Raw genomic sequence first — 14,949 nt, forward strand, 5'->3', positions numbered from 1 at the left:
AAAGAACTGATGGAATCTGAATGAAGATAGAGTATAATTTGTTTCACTTTTTTAGTTTTCTTGTTTTTTATTTTTATTTTTTTTGACATATGGCCAATACAGAAATGTGTTCTGTAATATTTCACACATTTAATTGATATCATTTTTCTCACTTTCTCAATGGATGGGGAAGGGAAGAAGAGGGAGAAGGTAATTAGGAACTTTAAAAAGTGTTAAAGGAATGCAAAAAGTAAATAAATAATAATTTTATGTAGAATTTTTAAAAAATAGTTAACTATAACTTAGACTTCTGGGTAAACATAACAGCTATCTAGGCACAGGACTCTTCCATTCCTCACCACCTATGGATACAGACTACCTCAAAAAGCCAAAAAAAAACCCCACCCCAAATTCATATGAACAAAAGGACTCTACGGTAGGGCACAGTATTGAAGGTATGTGGGATTTGAGCATTTCCACACCATAAGGGGGTGAAAAAGCTTCCACCAAAACACAAACTTATCCACTCTCCCCCACCCTACCTATGGAGCCAGAGTCAGAGCCAGCCCATACTAGAATCAGTGAGTGAGTGAAGGGCAGCTCTGGAACAACTGAGGGGCACCTCTGGGTCCTTAGCAGCTGACTGAGACCACCAAGGACCTACCCCTGAGAGCAGCTAGACCTGAGGCCCCAGCAAGCTGAGGAGAACAGACTGTGGGTGCTGGCAGGGAGATAGCACAGAGAGGGGGCAGCAAACAGGAGAAGCTGCAGAGACTCAAGAGCTTGCCTCAGCCAAAATCATTGCTCCTTATCTCCATACACAGAGAGCGTACACATCTCAATCAGATTTCTAATTGGAAAGGAAAGGAAAAAACAAAACAGTAATGGCAAACTGTGCCCAGGAACAACAACTTCCCAACACCAAGAAAAACAAGAAGAAGGGGTTGACCCTTGATAATTTTTATGGAGGAAAAAACCAGGCTACAGAGGAAACAGAAGAGGAAACACAAACAAATGCACCAAAACCTTCCCCCCAAAATGGAAATTGCACATAAGTTCATGAAGAATTTAAATTGGAGCTTATAAAAAAGATGGCAGCCTTCTGGCAAGAAAAGTGGGAAATAGTTCAAAAAGAAAATAACAGTTTAAAGGAGAACTCCCAATTGGAGAAACAGCTGGAAGCCATGAAAATCAAGATAGACCAAACCAAAAAGGAAAAGCAGTCTTTAAAGACCAGATTTAGGCAATTAGAAGCCAATGATCTTACAAAACAGAATTAATAAAGCAAAGTCAAAGGACTGACAAAATAGAAGAAAACATGAAATATCTCATTGACAAGATGACAGATCAGGAAAACAGAGCTTGAAGAGGAAATTTGAGAATGATTGGTCTACCTGAAAACCCAGAAATAAACAGAAATCTTGACATCATATTACAAGAAATTATCCAAGAACACTACCCTGATGTTCTTGAACAAGGGGGCAAATTAGACATTGAAAGATTTCATAGAACACCCTCTACACTAAATCCTCAAAAGACAACTCCCAGGGATGTAATTGCCAAATTCAAGAGCTTCCAAGCAAAGGAAAAAAATTTACAAGAAGCCAAAAAGAGACAATTCAGATATCAAGGAGCACCAATCAGGATTTCACAAGATCTGCCATCTTCCACACTAATGGACCACAAGGTTTGGAATATTATATTCAGAAAGGCAAGAGAATTGGGTCTTCAACCAACAATCACCTACCAATCAAAACTGACTATATACTTCTAGGGAAAACTATGGATATTCAACAAAATAGTAAATTTCCAAGTATTTATAAAAAAGAGACCAGAACTAATTGGAAAGTTTGATATCCAAACACAAAGATCAAGAGAAACATGAAAAGGTAATATGAAAGGAAGGGAAGAGGGGAAAATGTTTTTTTTTTTTCATTCAAACTTCCTTCTTTATGGCCTTCAATAAGATCAAATTATTTATATTAGTATATGGGGGAAATGTTATTTGTAACTCTCAAAAATTATATTCACTATTATAGTAATTAGAGGAATCATTCACAGGAAGAGATTGGGGTAATAAGTGCTATAAGATGATATGAAAAAGAAAAGAAAAATGGAGGGGGGAATCCAAAATGACACCGACATTCTTGAAGAAATAAAATAAATAGGATAATCTTTATCACACAAAGATACACATGGGAAGGGGAGGGGAAGAAAACTTTTATAAGAAGGAGAGGAAGAGTGTGCTAATAGGTAATACTTAATCCTTACTCTCAGTGAAATCAATTCTGAGAGAGAAGAGCATCTAGATCCATTGGGGTACTGAATTCTATCTTACCCTAGAGGGAAAGTAAGAAGGGAAAACTAAGGGGGTTAGGAGTACAAAAAGGAATGGGGCAGAAAGGGAAGGTTATTAAGGATGGGGATTAGAGGAACTGATTAAAAGCAAACCACTGGTTTAAAAGGATATAGCAAAAGAAGAAAGGACAGAACTAGGAGACGATATCAAAATGCTGGGGTATACACAAGTGGCAATCATAACTTTGAATGTGAATGGGATAAACTCACTCATAGAAATCAAAATCCTACCATATGTTGTCTGCAAGAAACACACTTGAGGTAGGTAGACACTCATAAGGTTAGAATTAAAAGTTGGAGCAAAACTTATTGGGCATCAACTGATAGAAATAAGGCAGGAGTTGCAATCATGATATCTGACAAAGCAAAATAAAATAGATCTGATTAAAAGGGATAGGGAAGGTAACTACATCCAGATAAAAGACAGTATAGGCAATGAAATATCAGTAATCTACATGTATGCACCAAATGGCATAGCATCCAAATTTCTAATGGAGAAACTAGTGGATTTGAAGGAGGAAATAAATAGTAAAACTATACTAGTGGGAGACCTGAATTTACCAATATGAAATTTAGATAAATCAAAAAAAAAATAAATAAGAAAGAGGTAAGAGATGTCAATGAAATGTTAGAAAAAAATAGAATTAATACATATATGGAGAAAAATAAATAGGGATAAAAAGTAATACACTTTCTTTTCAGCAGCACATGGTACATTCACAAAGATTGACCATGTACTAGACCATAAAAACATGGCAAACAAATGCTTAAAAGCAGAAATAATAAATGCATCCTTTTCAGATCATAATGGAATGAAAATGATAATCAGTAAGGGTATATGGAGAGGCAAATAAAAATTAATTGGAAATTAAATAATATGGCTTTCCAAAATTGGTTTGTTAAAGAACAAATCATAGAAAAAATTAATAATTTCATTGAAGAAAATGACTATGATGAGACATCCTTTCAAAATCCATGGGTTGCAGCCGAAGCAGTACTCAGGGGGAAATTTATATCCTTGAGTACATATATCAACAAATTAGGGAGGGCAGAGGGCAGAGAAAGTGAACAAATCAAAAATCCCCAGATGAAAACTAAATTAGAGATCCTAAAAATTAAGGGAAAAAATAATAAAATTGAAAGTGAAAGAACTATTGAACTAATAAATAAGACTATAAGCGGATATTTTGAGAAAACAAATAAAATAGACAAAGTACTTGTAAATCTAATAAAAAAAGGAAAGAAGAAAACCAAATTAATAGTATCATAGATGAAAAGGGAAACCTCACCTCTAATGAAGAGGAAATTAAGACAATCATTAAAAAGTATTTTGTCCAATTATATGGCAACAAATATGGCAATGTTGGTGATATGGATGAATATTTTTAAAAAATATAAATTGCCGAGATTAACAAAAGAAGAAATAGAATTCTTAAATTATTCCATATCAGAAAAAGAAATTGAACAAGCCATCAAAGAACTCCCTAAGAAAAAATCACCAGGACCTGATGAATTCACAAGTAAATTCTATCAAACATTTGAAGAACAGCTAATCCCAATATTATACAAACTATTTGACATAATAAACAAAGAGGGAGTTCTACCAAATTCCTTTTATAACACAAATATGGTACTGATTTCAAAGCCAGGCAGGTCAAAAACAGAGAAAGAAAACTATAGACCAATCTCCTTAATGAATATAGATGCAAAAATCTTAAATAGGCTACTAGCAAAAAGACTCCAGCAAGCCATCATGAGGATTATTCATTATAATCAGGTAGGATTTATACCAGGTATGCAAAGATGGTTCAATATTAGGAAAACCATCCACATAATTGACTATATCAACAAGCAAACCAACAAAAATCACATGATTATCTCAATAGATGCAGAAAACATCTTTGGCAAAATACACCACTCGTTCCTATTGAAAACACTAGAAAATATAGGAATAGAAGGTCCTTTCCTAAAAATAATAAACTGTATTCATTTAAAACCATCAGTAGGGGACAAATAGGTAGCTCAGTGGATTGAGAGCCAGGCCTACAGATGGGAGGTCCTAGGTTCAAATCTGGCCTCAGACACTTCCCAACTGTGTTACCCTGGGCAAGTCACTTGACCCCCATGCCAAGCTCTTACTACTCTTCTGCCTTGGAGCCAATACACAGTATTGACTCTAAGATGGAAGGTAAGGGTTTTAACAAAAATAAAATAAATAAAATAAAACCATCAGTATACGTCATCTGCAATGGGGATAAACTAGATGCATTCCCAATAAGATTAGGAGTCAAACTAGGATGCCCTTTATCACCTCTATTATTTAACATTGTACTAGAAGCACTAGCCATAGCATTTAGAGAAGAAAAAGAAATTGAAGATATTAAAATTGGCAATGAGGAGACCAAGTTATCCTTTTTTGCAGATGATATGATGGTCTACTTAAAGAACCCTAGAGAATCAACTAAAAAGCTAGTGGAAATAATCAACAACTTTAGCAAAGTTGCTGGATACAAAATAAATCCACATAAGTCATCAGCATTTCTATATATCTCCAACACATCTCAGCAGCAATAATTAAATAATTCGAAAGAGAAATTCCATTTAAAATCACCCTAGAGAATATAAAATACTTGGGAATCTATCTGCTGAGATAAGCTCAGGAACAATATGAACACAACTACAAAACACTTTTCACACAATTAAAACTAGATCTAAAGAATTGGAAACACATTAACTGCTTATGGGTAGGACAAGATAACATAATAAAAATGACCATCCTACCCAAACATATTTACTTATTTAGTGCCATACCCATCAAACTACCAAAAAACTTTTTTACTGAATTAGAAAATAAGAAAGTTCATTTGGAAGAATAAAAGATCAAGGATATACAGGGAAATAATGAAAAAAATGCAAAGGAAGGTTGCCTAGCAGTACCAGATTTTAAACTATATTATAAATCAGTGGTCATCAAAACAATATGGTACTGGCTAAGAGACAGAAAGAAGGATCAATCTAAAACCAACAGCTAATATCATCTGCAATGGGGATAAACTAGATGCATTCCCAATAAGATCAGGAGTGAAACAAGGATGTCCATTATCACCTCTACTATTTGACATTGCACTAGAAACACTAGCAGTAGCAATTAGAGAAGATAAAGAAATTGAAGGCATCAAAATAGGCAAGGAGGAGACCAAGTTATCACTCTTTGCGGATGACTTGATGGTCTACTTAAAGAATCCTAGAGATTCAACCAAAAAGCTAATTGAAATAATCAACAACTTTAGCAAAGTTGCAGTATACAAAATAAACCCACATAAATCATCAGCTTTTCTATATATCTCCAACACAGCTCAGCAGCAAGAACTAGAAAGAGAAATCCCATTCAAAATCACCTTAGACAAAATAAAATACCTAGGAATCTACCTCCCAAGACAAACACAGGAACTATATGAACACAACTACAAAACACTCGCCACACAACTAAAACTAGACTTGAGCAAATGGAAAAACATTAACTGCTCATGGATAGGACGAGCCAATATAATAAAAATGACCATCCTACCCAAACTTATTTATCTATTTAGTGCCATACCCAGTGAACTACCAAAATACTTCTTCGCTGATTTAGAAAAAACCATAACAAAGTTCATTTGGAAGAACAAAAGATCAAGGATATCCAGGGAAATAATGAAAAAAAACACATATGATGGGGGCCTTGCAGTCCCTGACCTAAAACTATATTACAAAGCAGCAGTCATCAAAACAATTTGGTACTGGCTAAGAAACAGAAAGGAAGATCAGTGGAATAGACTGGGGGAAAGCGACCTCAGCAAGACAGTACACGATAAACCCAAAGATCCCAGCTTTTGGGACAAAAATCCACTATTCGATAAAAACTGTTGGGAAAATTGGAAGACAGTGTGGGAGAGACTAGGAATAGATCAACACCTCACACCCTACACCAAGATAAATTCAAAATGGGTGAGTGACTTAAACATAAAGAAGGAAACCATAAGTAAATTGGGTAAACACAGAATAGTACACATGTCAGACCTTTGGGAGGGGAAAGGCTTTAAAACCAAGCAAGATATAGAAAGAATCACAAAATGTAAAATAAATAATTTTGACTACATCAAACTAAAAAGCTTTTGTACAAACAAAACCAATGTAACTAAAATCAGAAGGGAAACAACAAATTGGGAAAAAATCTTCATAGAAACCTCTGACAAAGGTTTAATTACTCATATTTATAATGAGCTAAATCAATTGTACAAAAAATCAAGCCATTCTCCAATTGATAAGTGGGCAAGGGAAATGGATAGGCAGTTCTCAGATAAAGAAATCAAAACTATTAACAAGCACATGAAGAAGTGTTCTACATCTCTTATAATCAGAGAGATGCAAATAAAAACAACTCTGAGGTACCACCTCACACCTAGCAGACTGGCTAACATAACAGCAAAGGAAAGTAATGAATGCTGGAGGGGATGTGGCAAAGTAGGGACATTAATTCATTGCTGGTGGAGTTGTGAACTGATCCAACCATTCTGGAGGGCAATTTGCAACTATGCCCAAAGGGCGACAAAAGAATATCTACCCTTTGATCCAGCCATAGCACTGCTGGGTTGGTACCCCAAAGAGATAATGGACAAAAAGACTTGTACAAAAATATTCATAGCTGCGCTCTTTGTGGTGGCCAAAAACTGGAAAACGAGGGGATGCCCATCAATTGGGGAATGGCTGAACAAACTGTGGTATATGTTGGTGATGGAATACTATTGTGCTAAAAGGAATAATAAAGTGGAGGAGTTCCATGGAGACTGGAACAACCTCCAGGAAGTGATTCAGAGCGAGAGGAGCAGAACCAGGAGAACATTGTACACAGAGAGTGATACACTGTGGTATAATCGAAGGTAATGGACTTCTCCATTAGTGGCGGTGTAATGTCCCTGCACAACTTGCAGGGATCCAGGAGAAAAAAACACCATTCATAAGCAAAGGATAAACTATGGGAGTGGAAACACCGAGGAAAAGATACTGCCTGAATACAGAGGTTGAGGGGACATGACAGAGGAGAGACTCTAAATGAACACTCTAATGCAAATACTATCAACAAAGCAATGGGTTCAAATCAAGAAAACATCTAATGCCCAGTGGACTTACGCGTCAGCTATGGGGGATGGGGGGGAGGAAAAGAAAATGATCTTTAACGAATAATGCTTGGAAATGATCAAATAAAATATATTTAAAAAAAAAAAGAAAGAAAGAAGGATCAGTGGAATAGACTTGGGGTAAGTGACCTCAGCAAGACAGTCCAAAATTCCCAGCTTTTGGGACCAAAATCAACTATTTGATAAAAAAAAATGCTGGGAAAATTGGAAGACAGTATGGGAGAGATTAGGTATGGATCAACTTCTCACACCCTACACCAAGATAAACTCAGAATGGATGAATGACGTGAAAATAAAGAAGGAAATTATAAGTAAATTAAGTGAACACAGAATAGTATACATGTCAAATCTTTGGAAATGAAATATTTTAAAACCAAGCAAGAGTTAGAAAAATCGCAAAATGTAAAATAAATAATTTTGATTATATCAAATTAAAAAAGTTTTTGTGCAAACAAAACCAATGCAACCAAAATTAGAATGGAAGTAACAAATTGAGAAAGAATCTTTATTACAAGAATCTCTGACAAAGGTCTAATTACTCAAATTTATAAAGAGCTAAATCAATTGTACAAAAAATCAAGTCATTCTCCAATTGATAAATGGGCAAGGGACATGAATAGACAATTTTCAGTTAATCAAAACTATTAATAAGCACATGAAAAAGTGTTCTAAATCTCTTATAATCAGAGAGATGAAAATAAAAACAACTCTGAGGTACCACCTCACACATAGGAGATTGGCTAACATGACAGCAATGGAAAGTAATGAATGCTGGAGGGTATGTGGCAAAGTTGGGATATTAATGCATTGCTGGTGGAGTTGTGAATTGATCCAACTATTCTGGAGGGCAATTTGGAACTATGACCAAAGGGCGCTAAAAGACTGCCTACCTTTTGACCCAGCCATAGCGCTGCTGTGTTTATACCCCAAAGAGATAATAAGGAAAAGTACATTTACAAGAATATTCATAGCTGCAGAGTTTGTGGTGGCAAAAAATGGGAAAATGAGGGGATACCCTTCAATTGGGGAATGGCTGAACAAAATGTGGTATATGTTGCTGATGGAATAATATTGTGTTCAAAGGAATAATAAACTGGAGAAATTCCATGTGAACTGGAATGACCTCCAGGAATTGATGGAGTGTGAAAGGAGCAGAGCCAGGAGAACATTGTACACAGAGACTGATACACTGTGGTACAATCAAATGTAATGGACTTCTCCATTAGTGGCAATGCAGTGTTCCTGAACAACCTGGAGGGATTTACGAGAAAAATCACAATCCACATCCAGAGGAAACACAGTGGGAGTAGAAACACGGAAGAAAAACAACTGCTTGACTACATGGGTCAAGGGTGATATGATTGGGGATGTAGACTCAAAATGAACATACTAGTGCAAACAACAACATGGAAATAGGTTCTGATCAAGGGTATAGTGGAATTGCATGTGGGCTACGGGAAGGTGAGGGAGGGATAGAATATGATTCTTGTAACCAGGAATAATGTTCTAAATTGACTAAATAAAATAAAAAATATATAACTTGCAGGAAACATGCTAAATTAAATTGTCAGGAGAGTTTCCTGTATCAATACATTTTAGAACTAATTCCTTTCACTATATATTTAATACAAACTAATTAATAATCTATTTCTAAACCTCTGCTACAGTACTTACTAATAAATTATAATTGCAGAATCTTTTTTCAAAACAGTTCTGAAAACAGTGTTTGACACCATTTACATCTTTTGTGGATTACTCAGCAGATACCTCAATCTACATTTTTTTCATTGTCTCCGAATAATAATTGTGCTTAACTCAAATTTCATGAAATATAAAAATAATAATGTTGTTATTTTTTATAATTGTATGTTGTTATATATGTTAAATATATAATAATAATAATATGTAATAATAAGACAAAACTAGAGATATAGTTTAAGTATTGTTAGGGAAAATGGCATACCATTTTTGTTTTGCCTTGTCATATAATTTTTTTTCTTATTTACACAAATAAGCTTTTTTAACTTAAAATACTTAAATTTTAAAAATGAAAATAAAAATAGTTAACTATTCATTCCTTATAGAATATTAAGAATTCATTCCCAGGTATGAGTTAGAATATATGCTCCCCAAATTCTCTTAGATTTTGTGATTCTACAAATAGAAAATCCTTTGCAAACCTTAATTTTTGTGTGTGAAACGTCAGCTGTTTTCTTTATTGTTGTCATCTTTCACTATGATGGAACTCATGGGACACAATGGGAAAGGCAGTGCTGTTTTCTTTGTCAATCATCTACTTTTGCAGACATTTTGTTCATGTTTCATTTTGGAGGAGAGGTCCTTAGCAAAAGGAAATTTGTTGCTCTGATAATTTATCTGAAGTCAGGGAGCTGAAGAAGTTGCTCATTGGTTTTTAGCCTCAGGGTGCAGCAGAGTTTTGTAATAGCTGGAAATGGACATTACATATGGTGATATCACTAGCTCTGAATTCTGTAACATTTCCTAAACAGTCCTGACATTCATCCATCATCACAATTCATGCCTGTTCTCAGATGTAATGAAATCCCAAGAGCCCAGAGAACCTATGATGTCCTACTATTGACCTGAATGAGTCCAGGAACTGTTTTTTATAGCAAGAAGACCAGGGGCCCTGAAATCTAGATACCTGGACATAATGCCTTATCTTAGTTTAGGATTAGTGATTTAGAGCTAGAAGAAACTTTTAAGATCATCCTGTTCTACCATTTCATTTATTTTTTTTACCAATAAGAAGTTGAGATCCAAGGTCAGATGGTTAGTCACAGGTCAGTTAGTAGATGGAAGAACTCTATGTCCTGACTCCAAATTCAATACTCTCTCCACAAGGCATGCTATGTTTCTAATTGTGTCCAAGGATGAGTAATTTAAACCCTCTGGTGCTTTTTCAGTTTCCTTATCTTCATTAATTCTTTAATTAACAAGCATTTTTTTTACATGCTTTCCTCCCATTCTTCCCCAAGGGAAAAAAGAAAATGAAAAAACCCTCATGTTAAAATATTTATAGTCAAGCAAAATAAATTTCCTCTTTGGCTATGTCCAAATATTTGTGTCTTCTTCTGCATATTTAATTTATCACGTCTTTGTCAGGAGGTAGATACTATTCATTATCATTTCTCCAGATTTGTGGATGGACATTGCATTGATCAGAATCCTCACATCTTTCCAAGTTTATTTTTATATCCTTGTTGCTATAATAAATTGTTTTGGTTCTGCTCACTTTACTTGGCATTAATTCAATCAAGTCTCTTCATATTTCTCTGACACTAATCCCTTATTTTCAGGTTATTTTTCACTAATAAAAATGCTTCTATAAATGATTTTGTTTTTATAGGTTATTTCTTTTTCAATCTCTTTAAAGTCCTAGTAGTCATATTGCTGAGTCAAACATATACAATTTAAGAGCTTTTGGGAAGGGGGAAAGGAATAAACATTTATATAATGTTTGTTATGTACCAAGTACTGTGCTAAGTGTTTTTCAAACAGTATCTTATCTGATGCAATTATCCCCATTTTACAGTTGAGGAAATGGAAGTAAAATAGAAAAGACTTTCCCAGGTTCACATAGCAAGCAAATATATGAGGCCAAATTTAAATTTAGGTCTTCCCAACTACAGTTCCTATGTTTTATCCAATCTTCCACCTACTGACCTTTTGGGTCATACTCCCAAATTGTTTTCTGGAATGACTTGACCAGTTCACCATTCCTTCAAAGTTCCTTTAAATAAAATAACTTTTTATTTCTGAGATCCCTTCCAACTGTTGTTAGTTTATGATTCTCAGACCTAAAGGCTTTATTACTAAGAGGGTAAAGTGGACTTCATAGATATGTGGAGTCATTTCACACCACATCAGGTTATTATGTCATTGGGCCTTCATCTTTCTTTGGCCAGAATTTTTAGTTATCTTCCCCTAATCTCTTAAGTTTACAAAAATACCTCTCTGTTTCTTCTGGTCTTTCTGGTACAAAAAGAGGCTAAGGTTAGCAACTAGACTGTTCTTACAAACTTCTCATTTATTTTATTCAGTTAAAACACATATTCAAAGTATTTTATTTTGTACTACCTCTCTTTCCATTCAGAAAATTGGGACTGTCCACCAAGATGTTATTTATAAGAACAACTCTTGTAGTTACTCTTTTAATATCCTTTATTCTTCCTATTTTTCTATTCCTTGCCTTCTTTTTCAATAATCCCTAATATCACTAAATATAGGATTGACCTTTATGGTACTATATTATTTATTTATTTAAAATTCTGTTTAATTAGATGATTTAGAATAATTTTCTTTGGTTAGAAGACTCATATTCCTTTCCTCCTCTTCGGCTCCCCTTATATGATGCACAATTCTGCTGAGTTTAGCATGTTCCATTGGTCAAGACCTATTCCCTTATTGTTAGTATCTGCACTTAGGGTAATCTTTTAGAGTCCACTTCCCCAGTCATAGCCCCATCCACCCATGGGATCAAGCAGTTGTTTTTCTTCTGTGTTTCTACTCCCACGATTCTTCCTCTGGATGTGGATAGCGTGCTTTCTCATATGTCTCTCCAAATAGTTCTGGATCATTGCATTGCTACTAGTAGAGAAATCCATCACAATCGATTGTGCCCCAGTGTATTTGTCTCTGTGTATAAGGTTCTCCTGGTTCTCCTCCTTTCACTCTGCATCAATTCCTGGAGGTCATTCCAGTTCACATGGAATTCCTCCACTTTATTATTCCTTTGAGCACAATAGTATTCCACCACTAACACATACCACAATTTGTTCAGCCATTCCCCAATTGGAGGTCATCCCCTCATTTTCCAATTTTTTGCCACAACAAACTCTGCAGCTATGAATATTCTTGTACAAGTCTTTTTCCTTATTATTTCTTGGGGGTACAAGCCCAGAAGTGCTATGGCTGACTCAAAGGGGAGATGGTCTTTTAGTGCCCTTTGGGCACCTGATGGTACTCTGTTGACAAGACTGAGGTTAAAGTAGGTGTTTTATTTTCTTGTCTGGTGTATAGGGAAGTAGGAGAGAATAGAGAGTTTGAGGAGAATAAGGGAATCATGGATGAAAGATACCTTGAATGAATATGTTTGCAAAGATATATCTTTCTCAAAGATGGTTAGATTTTAGGGCTTGACTCATACCTGTTGGCTGAAAGACATAATTTAAAGCATTCAACTAAATTCACTTGTTCATTAATTATTTATTTTTTAAAGTGCTTTGCAAAGCAGTCTTTTGGGCTAAGGGAAATACAAAGATAATCAAGGCTTGGATTTCATCCTCTAGGATTTTATAATCTATGAAGGGATAGTCCAAAATCTTTTATACACCACCATGAAGTTTATTAATAGTATTAAGCCTTTTCCAAACCTACTAGGAGGAATGGAATTTGGAAAGAGCAATCAATAATAACACCAGAATTAAGCAACAAAAAGGAAATGAGCAAGATTTATAGTATGTGATAAGTTTAGTTTTGAGGCATAAAGTATTGTAAAAGTATCCATTTTCCCATAGTTAATAATTTTTTATTCCTTAGACCATCTGGGGAAAGAGAAATACTAGGTGATAGCATTAAGATTTAAGATTAATCAGAAGGGAAACAACAAATTGGGAAAAAATCTTCATAGAAACCTCTGACAAAGGTTTAATTACTCATATTTATAATGAGCTAAATCAATTGTACAAAAAATCAAGCCATTCTCCAATTGATAAATGGGCAAGGGAAATGGATAGGCAGTTCTCAGATAAAGAAATCAAAACTATTAACAAGCACATGAAGAAGTGTTCTACATCTCTTATAATCAGAGAGATGCAAATCAAAACAACTCTGAGGTATCACCTCACACCTAGCAGATTGGCTAACATAACAGCAAAGGAAAGTAATGAATGCTGGAGGGGATGTGGCAAAGTAGGGACATTAATTCATTGCTGGTGGAGTTGTGAACTGATCCAACCATTTTGGAGGGCAATTTGGAACTATGCCCAAAGGGCGACAAAAGAATATCTACCCTTTGACCCAGCCATAGCACTGCTGGGTCTGTACCCCAAAGAGATAATGGACAAAAAGACTTGTACAAAAATATTCATAGCTGTGCTCTTTGTGGTGGCCCAAAACTGGAAAACGAGGGGATGCCCATCAATTGGGGAATGGCTGAACAAACTGTGGTATATGTTGGTGATGGAATACTATTGTGCTCAAAGGAATAATAAAGTGGAGAAGTTCCATGGAGACTGGAACAACCTCCAGGAAGTGATGCAGAGCGAGAGGAGCAGAACCAGGAGAACATTGTACACAGAGACTAATACACTGTGGTATAATCGAAAGTAATGGACTTCTCCATTAGGGGCGGTGTAATGTCCCTGAACAACTTTCAGGGATCCAGGAGAAAAAAAACACCATTCATAAGCAAAGGATAAACTATGGGAGTGGAAACACCGAGAAAAAGCAACTGCCTGAATACAGAGGTTGAGGGGACATGACAGAGGATAGACTTTAAATGAACACTCTAATGCAAATACTATCAACAAAGCAATGGGTTCAAATCAAGAAAACATCTAATGCCCAGTGGACTTACGCGTCGGCTATGGGGGGTGGGGGGGAGGAAAAGAAAATGATCTATGTCTTTAACGAATAATGCTTGGAAATGATCAAATAAAATATATTTAAAAAAAAAAAAGAAAAGAAAAAAAAAAGATTTAAGATTAAGATATAGTAAAACAAAAAAGATTTTCAGATATATTTCTATCCTGTGAAACAAGAATTAGAAGGTAGAGTCATGGCATCCAAGAGTCCTTTCTTTTCTCCCATCCAGATTGCAGTTGGTGTGGTAAGGAATATTTGCAATGGACCTTCTCAGGGAGGTTGAGTTCCACTGATATTCTGGAAATTCTTGATGTAGACCTTACTCCAAAGTGAAAATTATGTAGTGAAAAGTCCAAGGGCCCAGTTTGTACTGCAGCCCCTGTGTTGTTTTCTTAGTTTATTTTGTAGTTCGTGTATACAAGAAGTAAAAGAAGAATCTTCTCCCAGTATACTGTATATACAGAGAAAGAAAGGTTTTACTTTTATAGGAAAATGACTGAAAAGTACTTCAAAAGGAAAAGATGTTATCCACTCCTTGGTCTGCTTTGCAAATGGAATAAAGCAAGAGTGATACCATTTAAGGGGGATCTCAATGCAGATTATTGTTTCAAGTTCTTTGTTCATAAATTCAACTTGGCCAGAACCATAAGAGGTGATAAGAGATATGATTTCCTCAAGTTTCACTCGTTCCTCCAAGGAGTAATGTCTCCATTAAATTTTGAGAAGGTTATAACCTCTAAATACAGTCTAAAATTAGGTTATAACAGTCCCAGGATCCTCATTAAATTTAGAAGTATCTACTTCCATGGTTGGAGAAATCAGAGTG

The sequence above is a fragment of the Monodelphis domestica genome, chromosome 3, assembly GCF_027887165.1.
Source record: "Monodelphis domestica isolate mMonDom1 chromosome 3, mMonDom1.pri, whole genome shotgun sequence".
In the NCBI taxonomy this organism is placed as follows: Eukaryota; Metazoa; Chordata; class Mammalia; order Didelphimorphia; family Didelphidae; genus Monodelphis; species Monodelphis domestica.